The sequence below is a fragment of the Rousettus aegyptiacus genome, unplaced genomic scaffold, assembly GCF_014176215.1.
Source record: "Rousettus aegyptiacus isolate mRouAeg1 unplaced genomic scaffold, mRouAeg1.p scaffold_m13_p_2, whole genome shotgun sequence".
Taxonomy (NCBI): Eukaryota; Metazoa; Chordata; class Mammalia; order Chiroptera; family Pteropodidae; genus Rousettus; species Rousettus aegyptiacus.
This window is the reverse complement of record NW_023416295.1, coordinates 83,966,081-83,980,140: the sequence shown is the minus strand read 5'-3', so window position 1 is coordinate 83,980,140 and position 14,060 is coordinate 83,966,081. Positions and strand designations below refer to the sequence as shown.

The following is a 14,060-nucleotide window of genomic DNA, read 5'->3' as shown; positions in this document are numbered from 1 at the left end:
AATGTTGCTATGAATATGAGTGTACAAATATCTCTTTGAGCCCCTGCTCTCATTTCTTTTGGGTATATACCCAGAAATGGAATTGCTAGATCACATACTAATTCTGTTTTTAATTTTGTGAGAAACCTTCATACTGTTTTGCATAAATACGGATCAATTCTACATTCTCACCAATAGTTCACATGAGCGATTAAATGCATTTTAATTATGTTTAATCCTGATAAAACCTCTTAAGATACAAACTATGACTATCACCCCCAGTCTTACAAAAAAGAAAACAAAGAAGTGGAGAAGCTGTTCAGTGGTGGTGCCAGAATTCAAACCCAGGCTGCTCATCTCCAGTATCTTTCAGTGGGACTGGTTGAAGCTTAGAATCCCACCAAATCTTCCAGTTCTGGGAAGTCCCCCCATCCCTCTCCCCAGCTCGTGTCCTGTCTTCACCTAGGCACCTATCCTCCTGTCTAAACTCATTGACCACCAGAGGTGGGACCAAGATTCTATTCAAGCTCACTCGTGTCCACCCCAGGATAACCAACCGGGGGAAGTAATATAGTATGTAGTATGAAAGCACCGAGGCTATGCATCAGAGTCTGCGTTTGGAGGCCTGAGTCCGAGTGTGAGACTTTGGACTTTTGCCGAAGGGACTCAACCCCTCTGGATCTCAATCTGCTTTGGGAAGATACAAGGGGATAGTGAGACTAAAAGGAGATAAAATGAAGTGTGGAAGCAGGATACAACATAAGCTTTAGCGTTTGTATTGTATGGTTTTGCTGCTCTTTGGGGCTGTTTTCCTCGTATTGTCTTTGGCATATCCCACTGCACTCCTGCCCAGGCTCTAGCTCCATCCTCTGTGCCACCATGGAAGGGGAAAGCTGTTGGGTCCCTGTCATTTCATGCTTTTTGGAGGGTACACAGTGTACCGGGAGAAGAGAGACTTTGAATGTGGATGGCAGGCATTCAATTCTGGATCAGTAAATGCTGGGTTATTTTACCCATACAGAGGAAGGGCCGTGTAGTGGGAAGTCCCAAATATTTTATAAAATGCTAAGCCAGGAACACACTGTTCCCTCTTCAGTGAGATCCCTCTGTCTGACGACAGATGTGGAACAACTTGATTCTTAATTCTTCCCTGCCACCTCGTGGTGGTTTTCAAGATGCACTTTTGAAGGTGGGGTCCAATGATAAGGGCTTGCCAGGAGCGACTGCAAAGTTACAGGCAGAGTGTCATTCTATGCCCCCACGCCCTCATCAGCAACTTAACGCTTAGATTGCTCCCCCAGAGCCTTTCCCTACCCTCAAGTCCCCAGAAAACACCCTACAACTGTGAGGCTATGTCTATGCAAAAAATATTTGGGGTGTGCTTCCTCAGTGGGTGTTCTGTGCTCAGAGTCCAGGAGGAAGAGGAAAGAGAGAGGAAAGGGGCCAGGTGGGTCTGGAGGAGAGAGAAACATGGGCCATCTGAGGCTGATGAGTCACAGGGGGGCCGCTTTTTTCCCTTGGAGGAAGTGACCACCTGGTTTGGAAGTTTCTCCTTCACATTTCAGAGGCTCCGTCTACCCTACTAATGGAGTCCCAGGCTCTTTAAGCCCCAGAACAGAAGTTGGGGGCTCGGACACCTGTGGAGCACTCTGTCTTCTTAACAGAGACAGGCAGAGAAGATCTGGCTCATTTTGGGCTCTTGCCTGGGATGCTGTTAGCTAGTGAGCCTGGGGAGTCCTGGGGTGCCCAGTGGCCAGTGCTTGGGGTGTTTGGTGAGCCAGCAAGATTCTGCTATCTCTTAGGACCATTCCATTGAGGCAAGTGGTGAGAACAGAGCATGGGGACCAGGAAACAGTGGTCCCTTGCAGTCCAGGGGGCACTTGTACTTCAGGCTGGACATACCTGCCTCACATGGGAGATGCCTGTGCCCAAGTCAGACTATTGGCTGGGAGTTTCCCCCAGGATTGGAGGAGGTGAACTGTGTGTTTGCGCCTCTGGCGAACAATCTACAAGCCTGACATTGGATGTAGCCCAAGGAAGAGGGGCTCACTGAGGCTACTCTGCCCCCTGAACCCCTCTCAGAGTTAGAGCCCTTTCCAGGTTGCCTAGAGAGCATCTCACCATTGGGATGTTTTGCTAATGGAATCATTGCCATTACCAAGGACATTACCAAATACTGCCCTCCTTCCAAGTACTGTGAGTGTGACTGAGCCCAGCATAGGGGCCATCCCGCCCACACCCCTGCCTGGGCAGGAGCAGCCCTCTCATCTGTCACATCCCTGACGTGTGACTCAGACACTTGTCTGCCGTCCTCAGATGGTAGCTCTCCACGATCTCTTCTAAAAGCCTCCGCTTTTGACTGTTGGTAAAGGGAGGAGTGGACATCACCCAAAGCTGTTTTCCAAAGAAATCTCCTTCCCCTCTTCCCTCACCTCCACCTTCCTTTAAATCACCTTTCCATGCTTCCTTTGCCCACCTCTCATGGTGCTCCTTAGTGTGAGGCACCTCTTGCTTTGTGGCCTTCGCTAAAATGGAACCCGAAATGGCTCTACTGAAACACCCTTCCCCATTGCCTCCCTCCTCTTCTGCATGCCCCACACTCTCTGTATGCGCTGGAGCCTCCCCATGCCAGCCCATAGAGGTGGCATGAGGCGTTTTCTTCACAAATATTAATAAGATGGGAGTTGCTCTCAGAGGCCAAACAAATAGTGGCAGGTGGAGAAGAAGGACCTGGGCCAGGAAAAGGGTGAAGAAGATTGCGTCCTCAGGGGAAAGCCCAGGAGCTCTTTCTGTGGCCATACAGTACCACCAGCAACTTGTTTCTGACCAGGAGTTGCAGGATGCTGGGGACTCGCCAGTATCCTGGGGCTCACTGAGCAGCCTGCTTATCTGTGCCCTGAGATCCTGCCTGCCTTCTCATGCCTTGGAAGTCTCTGATTGGCTGCCCTGGTTTGGATCATGTGTCTTTCTCTGAACCAATCACCATGTTTATGGGGATGCAGGATTCTCATTGGTCAAATGAGCCAAGTACCTTTCCTGAAGCCCTCTGGGCTGGGGGGTGGGGGCGAAGAAGGAGCTGGCGGTTTGGTATTCCATGTGGCGGGAAGGCTTACTTCCTGATCTCTATGAGACCAGCTTGGAATTCCATCTGAGCTCAGGTAGGAGGGGGCATACCATCACCCTTATGTGTGAGGTTTATATGCATTTTGCACCATGTGGTAGATCCATGATGGTTTGTAATTTCTGAAGAGGGACTGACATTTTAAATGACTAGGAAAGAAGTTTTCTGTGTCATTCTTTTCACAGTACTCTGCGGTAAGAACAGTTCAGGGAGAAGTTCTTGTTGACAGCCAATCTTGTGGCTCGACATCCTCCAAACTTCTGGATCCCAAGTCATCTGTGTTAAAAAGACCAGACAGTGCAAGACACATGTGTTGGTAGGTTTTCTTAACTATCTACATGTCCAGCTTTACATGGAAGTTGACTTATATTTCTGCTTTCTTTAACCTGGAGGTTGCACCTCATTTATCTTTCACTTCCTGGCATAGCTTTCCTGTTTCAGAACCACAGTTTCTCTCCGTTAGGGTTGCTAAGTTTCTGAGATGTCACTCTGGAGGTGCTGACATCCTGAGAAGAGTCTCTCTGTGACAGAAGGCAACTCAGAGAACAGCAGAGACAAGAAGTGGAGAGAATAGAATCTGGCGCCTGACACTGTTTACATACCTGGATCAAGCTATGCCTGAAGCTGATGGATCTGTCCAGGACTTTTCATTGACGTGAGCCTAAATACAATCTTGAAGATCCTGAAAATCCAATCTATTCCTCTCTCTCTCCTTCTGAGTGCAACCATAGAATTTAGTATTGGATAAGATCTTCAATACGTGTTCAGCCGATGCTGGCTAAACTGATTGCTCTGTGTCAGGCCTTATACTGGTCACTGGGATCCAGCAATGGGTCAGACATGATTCCTCCCCACGGGGAGCTCTCAGTCTAGTTAGAAATAGGTGTTCTACTCTTGATCCTACCCTGATACTGTTACCTCAATTTTTAAACATTAAACTTAGAAATGGTGTGATTTCCACAAAGATTTCTACAATCTGCTTTCATGTTGCCCCCACTCTATAGATCCCTTCCTATCCCCTTGACCTGGGGAAAGGAGAGAGAAAAAGGGAGGAGACAGGCTGGGCGGGGTCCTGTGATCAGGGAAACCCTAGCCCCATACGATCCACAGAGCAACTGCAGTAAACTGGGGTGACGAAAGCAACAGTAGAACATATGACCAAATTATTAAAAGTTCACGACGTTGACTACGTAAAGGGTGGAACATGTCACAGTTCTGTCTGCCTGGGACAATGCAAATTTTAATCATGAATGTCGAAATATAAGTCAAAGCTGGAGAGATGTGAAAGGAACGATACGGAATTAAAGTGAACTAAGAGAATGAATATGTCATCCTGTCCCACTCTCTCCTAAAGGCAAAAGTGCTTGAATGGCCAGACATTTGTTTAGTAGCTATTAGGTGAACCACATGGAACTGCCAATATTCGACTGTTTTTGATCCATAATCACAGCAATTTCACATGGCCCAAACTACTCCTACAATGATCTTGCAAAACTCAATATTCTAATGAAAACTATTCTGAATGATAATGTAAAATTTAGATGTTCTGGGATTCTCTTACAACAATCTACTGTCAAGAACATTTTGGTGGTTAAGGAGATTGTTTTCCAGATAAGACAAAGCCTGAGGATGTCACCCACTTCAGGCAGGATACCTCCTCACAGCGTGCATAAGTTGGTGTCAGAGAGTGACTGACTGTAACTGGAGGGTTTATAAGCATTGTAAAATCTTCCCTTTGAGCCAGCATTTTTAAAAAAATGGTGGTTGTGTGTGTTGCAAATCGAAGGTTCCTTGTTAGTCCTGCTTTCATGAGCGACCAAGATCAGGAGAGAAGGGGAGGGGTCAGCTCTGCAACATTCTAGCTATGCACAGAACTAAACAGAGAGCAGAGGTTGGCAACGTGAGAAAGGTGGGGAATAGGGATGTGGTTAAAAAAATACAGCCACCCAAACTGGGATGTCTGAGGGAACCTTGGTCTGCTTCAATCCAAGAGGAATTAAAAGATGGAAAGATGTTTGGGAAGGTCAGAACCGTCAGAGATGGAAGGATGGGCAGGGTCCAGGGGGTGTGGGGGAGCAAGGGATTGCCTCCCCCCAGCTGGGATCCCCCAGGCCCTCTGGTCTTATAGAGGGGGCAGCCTGCAACCCCTGTGGGTAGGTCTGGGCTGCCAGATGTTCCAGACAGGAGATTGGAGTGGGCTCACAAAGCCTTGCCATCCAGGGACATGAAAGCACAGACCACAAGCTTCTCTGCCAGGGTGCAGCGTCCTTGACCTCCTTGGAGCGGTTTGCTTGTCATTCACACTTGGTCCCCGTCAGCTTCTCAGTGGCATCCATGGAGCTGGCAACAATCATTTGCTCTTCAGGTGTGCAGATTTAGAGGCCCATAAATAAACAGCAGGTCCTCCTTGTTCCCCTCCAGCCTCCCAGTTTGCACTGCTGAGAACAAAGTGGCCAACCGTGACCAGTAGCCTCTTGACAAAGGTAGCTTAGGGGTTGTCCACAGCCTGGTCTACCAGGATCTCTCTGCCCTCCTCCAGGGTGATGCTTTTCTTGGCCTCACTTGTGCTTCTTCACTTCCTCTTGTCCACAGCTCGTGAATCTTCACATCTTTGAGCATCTGATTGAACACTGAACAGGCCATCAGAGCCAACCACCCACAAAGCTGTGTTTCCAAAGGTGAAAGGGAGACAGCAAGGAGAGCAGGAAAGACAAGAACCACTGCAGCTGTTTCAGGAATCTGAATGCATCTCGGTCAGCCTCAAACAGTACCCCATGCTCAGGCGTTGGAGTCACCATGTGTGATTAGTGCATTCTCCTGAGTGGCCTCCTCCTCCTCTGAGTCTCCACGTCAGCTAACCAGGTTGAATTCTTAGAATTAAGGGATGGTTAAGCTTATCACACGTGGTTTGACGTATACCAAGAATTCAATAAACCTAGCTATCATTATGCTTCTGGTTAGAGTTTTTAGATATCTTCTAATGTCTCCCGAGGTCGAACCAGGGAGGAAAGTATTAAGACATAAATTCGGTGTAAAGAAAGTGTTCTCCCAGTCAGAACTTGCTGCTGTTGGACAGGCTGCCCACAGAACAGCATCCCCTGCTGCCGGAGGCGGTGGGAGAGCTTTCCAAGTGCAGGCGCCATGCTAAGCGCTTTACATCTGTTATTCTAGTTTATCTTCCTATAACAACCTTTAAGTACACAAAGTTGGCACTGCTTAGAAGTGGTGAGCCAAAGTACAAACCTACAACACAGCATAAGCCACCACCCTTTTCCACCCTGCAACACAGGGAACTGTGAATTGTACAAGAGGACCGATGGCAATCCAGAATAAACATAATAGACCATCACCCTTCTTCCCTTTGGACTTGGTGTGGCTTCATGAATCAGTGGAATGTAAGAGGAGTACATCTCCAGAAAGTATCGTCAAGGGAGAAGAGGTGCCTTACTTGATGTTGTTTTCCTTCTTTATGCTGGAATGTGGATGTGATGACTGGAGCTTGAGCAGCCATCCTGATTCGTGAGGGGTACCCTAGGGATGGTGGAGCAGAGAGAGCAAGAAGGATCTTCAGTTCTTAAAACTTGGTGGAATAGATCTGCCTTACCAGGTCTGGACTTTAATATGAGAAAGAAAGAAACTTCTGTCTCGTTTTAACTTCTGTTATTTTAGATTTCCGTGATAGAGTAATCTAATTGAACTGATGTGGATTCCTACCCACTCATCTCTCATCCAACTAATATTCTTTTAAAGTTGAAGCAGGTGGTGCAATGGTGCAGGGGAAGGGAGGAGGCAGGACTCTGTTCCATGTGTTTAACATTTCTTCATGTAGACCACACCCGGTTTCCTTCATCTTCAATGACCCTGATTGACCCAGAACAAGGTCAGACAAGGATGAGAGAGTACCCGGGAGTTCAGCTGCAGGTCAAATGCACAGGGCAGGTTCAAGGCCCCGGGAGCCTTGGACCTTCCTACCAGGTGCCCATTGCCTTTCTTATCTCACAATCTAATTGAGGATAGTCCCTTACCCTTTCTTTCTCTTTCCTCCCCACCTTTTTTTTTCAGTCTCACTAACCCTTTTTTATCCTCTTCCCTTTCTTTCTTTTTTCTTTCAATAGTGGTAAAATCAATGTAACATAAAATTTATCACTTTAACCATGTTTAAGTGTACAGTTTAGTGGTAATAAGTACATTTATAATGTGCTACCATCACTACCATCTATTTCCAGAGCTCTTTTCACCTAGAAAAATGGCAACTCTCTACCTACTAAACAATGGCTCCCTATTTATTCCTCCTCCAGCCATTGTCAACCATCATTCTGCTTTCTGCCTCTATGATTTTAACTACTCTGTCTCATATAAGTAGAATCATACAGTATTTGTCTTTTTCTGACTGGTTTAATTCACTTAGCATAATATCTTCAATGTTGTAGCATGTGTCAGAATTTCCTTCCTTTTTAGGACTGAATAATTTTCTATCATATGTATATACCACATTTTGCTTATCCATTTATTCACCAGTGGACATTTGGGTTGCTTCCACATTTTAGCTATTGTGGATAATGCTACTATGAACATGGGTGTGCAACTATCTTTCAAATCTTCTGGGTATATACTCAGAGGTGGAATAGCCAAATCTAGCATTAATTTTTTGAGGCATTGTAATATTGTTTTCCACAAGTGGCTTCATCATTTTACATTCCCACCAACAGCGCACAAAGGTTCCAATTTCTTCGCATCCTATTCAGCACTTGATAATTTCTTCTTCTTTATTTTTTTTGATAGTAGCCATCCTGATGGGTGTGAGGAAGTATCTCATTATAGTTTTGATTTGCATTTCCCAAAAGATTATTGATGCCGAGCATCTTTTCATGTGCTTATTGGCTATTTGTATATTGTCTTTGGAGAAATGTCTATTCAATTCCTCTGCCCTTTTTGAATTTTTATTTTTTGGGGTTTTTTTTTTTTTTTTGGTGTTGAGTTTTACGAGTTCTGTACATATTTTGCATATTATTCCCTTGTCAGATATATGATTTTCAAATTTGTTCTCCCATTTCGGGGGTGGCTTTTTACTCTGTTGATATTGCGTTTTGATGTGCAAAATTTTTAAACTTTCATGAAGTCCAATCTGTCTGTTTTTATCTTCATGCCTGTGCCTTTAGTGTCGTATCTAAAAAATCATTGCCAAATTCAATGTTGTGAAGCTTTGCCCTGTGTTTTCTTTTAAAAGGTTTATAGTTTTAGCTCTTATGTTTAGGTCTTTGATTCATTTTGGTTTATTTTTATATATGGTGTTAAATAGGGGTCCAATTTTATTCTTTTGCATGTGGATATCCAGTTTTCCTGGTACCATGTGTTGCAAAGACTGTTCTTTCCCATTGAACAGTCTTGCCGCTTTTGTCGAAAATCATTTGACCATATATGTGAGGCTTTATTTCTGAGTTTTCTCTTCTATTCCATTGGTCTGTATGACTGCCTTTATACCAGTGCCACACTGTTTTGATTACTGCAGCTTTGCAGTAAGTTTGAAATCAGGGAGTGTGAGTTCCTTAGCTTTGTTCTCCTTTCTCGGGATTGTTTTCACTATTCAGAATCCCTTGAGATTCCATATGAATTTTAAAATGTTTTTTTTTTTATTTCTGTAAAAATTTCATTGAGATTTTGATAGGGCTTTGTGCGTTGTTGATAGGGCTTGCCTTAGATATGTAGATGGCTTTGAGTATTAAGTCTTCAGTCCATGAATGTGGGATGTTTCCATTTATTTCGTCTTCTTTAATTTCTTTTTTATCTTAGTCCATCTCAATTTTGTTGATCTAGTCAATTTTGTTAATCATTTTCCTCTCTTTCTTGATTCATTTATTGCAAAATAAAGTTAAATGGCTAATAAGACACCCATGTACCCATAACACAGCTTCATAAATCAATCTACCCACACAGCTGACACCCCCAGGCATCTCTCCCCATGTTACCTGTCTCCAAAGGCAACTGCCATTCTGAACCCAGTGCTGATCATTCATGTGCATGTCTTTAAGTGTTCTCTAAGGTACATGCATCTCTAAAACGTACAGTGTTGCTCTGCACGGTTCTACATTTTATATAAATGGCATAACCTTTATTCTTCTGCAGATTGCCTCAGGTTATGTTTGAGAGCCTCAGCCTTGTTAGGGTGTGAAAATCTAATTTGTTCATTCTCATTGCTCTGTGGCAATATATTGTATGAATAAACCACAACTGAGTCATCCATTCTACTGATGGTTGTCATTTATATTGACTCTGACATTTTGCATGTCAGGGGTTGGCTAAGGTGTATACCAAAGAAGTGCATTGCTGGGTGGGTGGTGACCCACAGTAGCCCAGGCCCATCTTCAGCGGCACCCAAGTATGCAAATACTTTCTAAAGTGGTTGCTTGATTCGACACTCCCACCAGGGGGCGCTTGAGAACTCTCACCACTCAGAGTCTTCTCCCACCCTCCCTATCTCCAGACTTGAAGGGACAATTTAATTTATCTCTTGGATGGAGCCCTGAGCAGCCATGAAAATTATGTTTTCACGAATATTTAATGATGTGAAAATTGCCCTCAATATAAGTGAAGAGGCTCTGAGAAACTGCATATAGCCTGTATATATAATAACCAAAGAATAGAGCGAGACAAAGGAACGTAATGGGGAATGAGTTTTATTTTCATCTTTACTTTGTTTGTATTATTCAAATTTTTCGCAAGATGACCCCATACTGCTTTGGTTGAAAGAAAAAAAAAAGAGCAAATACAATAATTGCTTTTAAGCAGCAACAATGGAGTGGGTTGGGAGACCAGATGGAGAACTCAGAAAACTGGTCAGAGAAAAGCGCCACGTTGAGGGGACAGGCTCCAGGGCAGAGCTGGAAGCAAGGGTTGAGGTAAGGCTCTGTGTGTGAGTCCTGCTTTAAACCGACAGCTTGGGCCCCGGGCCAGGGCAGTAACCACTCTGTGCCTCAGTTTCCGCAACTATGAATGGGGAATAGTAATGGCATTTACCCCACGGGCTATTGTAGAGCTGATAGTTGTGTAACGTGTTGAGAATAGGCAAAGTGCATGAGTACTCTGTAGCTGGCGACATGGTTGTCAGCGTGTGGAGGTGTCCTGGCAGGAGTGGGATGGAGCAGACCTTGGATCTAGGCACACTGAGCTGCATGGGCCTGAGGGGACAAAGATGACAGAATGGCCTTAACACACAGTGCGTGGAAAAGGGAGGGCTGCATCCTGGGTGGACAGGAGCCGGCAGAGCAACGAGGGGAGACCCGGCTCTGCCGACTGTCGTCCCCCCGTGTGCCCACCAGCCTTGAGCTCATCCTCTGCTCCAGGTTCCACCCCTATGCCAGACCACACAGTCACCTGGCAGGTGGGGGTGACAAAATTCTCAGAGGTAAGTGTTTTCCTCATAGTTACATAGTTGGAGTCGACTGTCCAATGCAGAAGCTCTCACTGGGTGGTCACAAGCTGCCACCTGCCTCTCCACAGGCAGAGAAAGGACAGTGAAGCCTTCACCAGGCACACTGCTAACGGACACCAGGATGATAATCCTGAGTCTTTGTTGAGTGGATTAGAGTTGAGGTTTGAGAGAAGCAGGGTCTTTCCTCCACCTCCTCCCTCCTCCCCCAGGGGCTCTGCTGGTTTCTCCTCAGCAGGAAGGAGACGAAGTCCTACCATAGCCACATTCATTCAGCAGGGCCTGCTGAGTGCTCCTGTGGGCCAGGCCCAGCTCTGGGCGCTGAGACATGACCTGGTAGAAAGGGACACCGAGGCCATTCTCAGGCTGGGCTCCAGGAAAGCCTGGCGCTTGCTTGCTCGTCCTCCCAGTGAGTGGCTTTGAACTGCTTCTGCGTGCAGTGGGCTGGGCTGCTCTCTGGTCTTCAGCCCTGTGTCCCTTCTACTTGTCCCCAACCCACCCCCTTTTGAGACCTTAAAAGCCCAAAGCTAAACGAGCCCATTTTAGTCACGAGTAGTGATATGAGTCCAGCTATATCAAAGACACAAAAGGATCTAAACACAGCAAGCTCCCAGAGCCTCTCCTAGGGTCCCTATTCCATGTGTTGTCATAGTGCTGGGAGGAAGGGGACAGAAAGGCTCATGCAGACTGCGATCTGCTCAGGCTGGGGCCCAGTGTGGGCTGGCTTCTGCCCTGCTTTCCAGCCACGAGGCCCACAACCTGCCCTCTGCCCCCACAAGCTGCCGCCAGACCCCCTGCTGGAAGGTGACTCCTTTTAGGAAGAATGTCCTGGAGCCTCTCACCCAATGAATAACAAATCACCATTTATAAAGTGAAATTTTTCACTTCAAAAATCCTGCCTGTTTTCGATTCCACAAAGCATTTGTAACATGATTTTTTTTTCCCCAGAAGGATGACAATTTATTTATAGCTCAATGTAAGTAAAGCACATCAGATGTGGAAGAAATAGGAGCCAAATAAATGGGTGGCTGGGCCATGTTTTGTTCATTAGCCGTAAACATTAAGGTAGTGAAAAAATTTGTGCAAAGTGAGCTTTTTTCTCTCTCTCTCTTGCTGTGCTGGGCCAGGGCTCAGATCTTGGCATGATGGATAATTCATCACAGTTCCTTTATGTCATGCTTTTGTTTTTCCAAAAGTCACATAAGTCCCTGTGAAATAAAACACACTTATCTCCAGATAACAGAGAGAAACTGATTTCAGCTGAATTATCTGACAGGCCTAGGTGAGTAGGGGAGCTGACAGCATGGGAAAATGTTGAAGAACATAAAATCAACCAGAATTAACAGAATTAAGTGAAATCCTAGTTACCATCTTCTATTATAAAGTGATGGTCTTTTTTTGGCTTAATCATTACCATTTTGTTGTTCGAATTGTCCCTGAAATAACAAAAGCTTTTGGTCATATGAGCAAATCGGCAGATGAAGTGAGGTCTCCAACTTACAAATGTGACATAGTGTTTAAATATTGCTCTGCTCTGTCACGAGAGGGCCTTGGACATGCTGGTTTTCCTCCTTGGCCACTTCCAGTTTTTCCATTTGGTCTGAGCCTGTGTGTCCTCTTCCCTTACTGCCAGGCTGAGTCAGACTTGTGCTCACTCCTCTCTCCCACACTAGGCCCCGTGGGCCCCAGAGGGCACGGACTGTGCCTGTCTTAGTCATCTTTGCAACCCGACCCTGGCCACAGCACCTCGTGCCCAGTAGGGACAAAAGAAACTGAGGGCAGGGTATGGCCTACCCAGCTGTGAATGGGCAGGTCCTGCCCACCTTCCTGGGCCTCTCCCACACGACACAGTCCGTCTCAGTGTGCTCCACACCTGGGCCTTCTGCAACTGTCCCTCCTTGCCCCCTGCAGCTTGTCCCAGGTCAGCGTCCCCTTCCATCTCTTCTGAGGACAGCTCTGAACATGCCCCATTCTCCTCAAGCCACATGATCAGAGCTCACCTCTTTCCTAAAGGAGGCCACGCTTGGCTGGAGGTCCCCTTCTAGATTTCTTCCTCTCTCCTTTTCCCTTGGCCAGTGAGCTTCTTGGGATCAAATTCAAACTTGCTATTTCTACTTCCCCTCTCCAGCCCCAGGCAGGGTCCCCTCCACCACCTCACTGAAGTCCTCAGAGTGGTCAGCACCAGTGCTTGGCCTTAGCTTCTGGGCCTTCTCAGCTACGTCTGACCCTGCTGGTCAGCCTTCCATCCATTCCTTGCTTTCTCCTTTTTTTTTTTTTTAAAGTAATGTTTTTAAGTCTATGGCCATGCCACCCTGAACAAGCCTGATCTCTTCTGATCTTGGAAGCTAAGTAGAGTCGGGCCTCGTTAGTACTTGAATGGAAGACCACCTAGGAAGACCAGGCACTGTAGGCATAAAAAATAAATGATTGTAAGCTGACAAGGTCCTTGCAATCTGTGAGGTCAACCAAGGGTTGCCTTGCCTAAAAAAAAAAAAAAAAAAAAAAAAAAAAAAATCAATCAATCAATTAATTAAATCATAAATAAATAAATAAATAAATAAATAAGTAAATAAATAAATGGAGTGATATTTTTATAGAAGTGCAACTTACGTTAAGATGCAAAGATCACAGAGGTGCTGCCCTCCGATCACGAAACACCATTAAGGAGATCCAGACGACCCTTGGGACGCTGTTCCTATTCCAATTGTCCTCTCTGCCCTGTGAGGGCACAAGGTCCCCTCCTTGCCAAGTTACCAGGCTGCATGTGGGATGCAAGAAGAGCCTCCCTCGCCCTGAAGACTGGGCTCTGTCCTTTCAGGCACTCAGTAGGGGCCTGTAGGAAGCTGTCCCTTCTACAGGTGTAATTGTGCTCTGATCACAGATTTGTGACCACTGGCACTGAGGCCTTTATCTGGGTCCATGGACCCCCAAGGGTCCGAGGAGAGAATTCAGGGCTGCCACAACTTGGATGGAAAAAAATTACACTTTTATTCTGTCACTACTTTACATATACAAAACTATATCTCATTTTTTACATATTTTGATGACTGATTTTCTGCAAATTGGATTCTTTTGCAGCCCTACTCAGTTCAATGTCTAAAAACTCTGACATGAGGAGGGCTCCACTAGCTCACAGAGAGGACTCGAAGGTCCCCAAAAGAGGACAGGCCATGGGCCCCTGGGTGAGAGCAGAAAGAAGACCCTGGGAAATGATCAAGCGCGATCATCGTGCTGTGATGTGCCGATGGCCTGGCCTGGGTTGGTGAGGACACAGAGACGAAGGACCATTCTGAGCTGTTTTAAACCCAAGAAAGACAAAGCGTCAGCATAAAGAAGCATGGTCTCATTGACTGTGACCAGAAAGTTGAGAAAGATGTGTAAATATGTGACTAGAAATCAGAATACATTACAGTGCTATAATTTGAAAAGAGGTGAGAAGTAGTAAGTGAATTAGAATATTAAGTTTTACATAGCTTTAGAGATGCCAGTTTTGGATGAGCCAAGAGATAGTTTCAATTTCTACCGCAAACCCAC

The 14,060-nt window shown here is 45.7% G+C and overlaps 1 pseudogene; it reads left to right on the top strand.

Annotated features, from left to right (window-relative positions):
• Positions 1–12,820: 12,820 nt before the first annotated feature.
• On the top strand, positions 12,821–12,939 carry LOC118614309 (annotated as a pseudogene).
• The last annotated feature ends 1,121 nt before the right edge of the window (positions 12,940–14,060 follow it).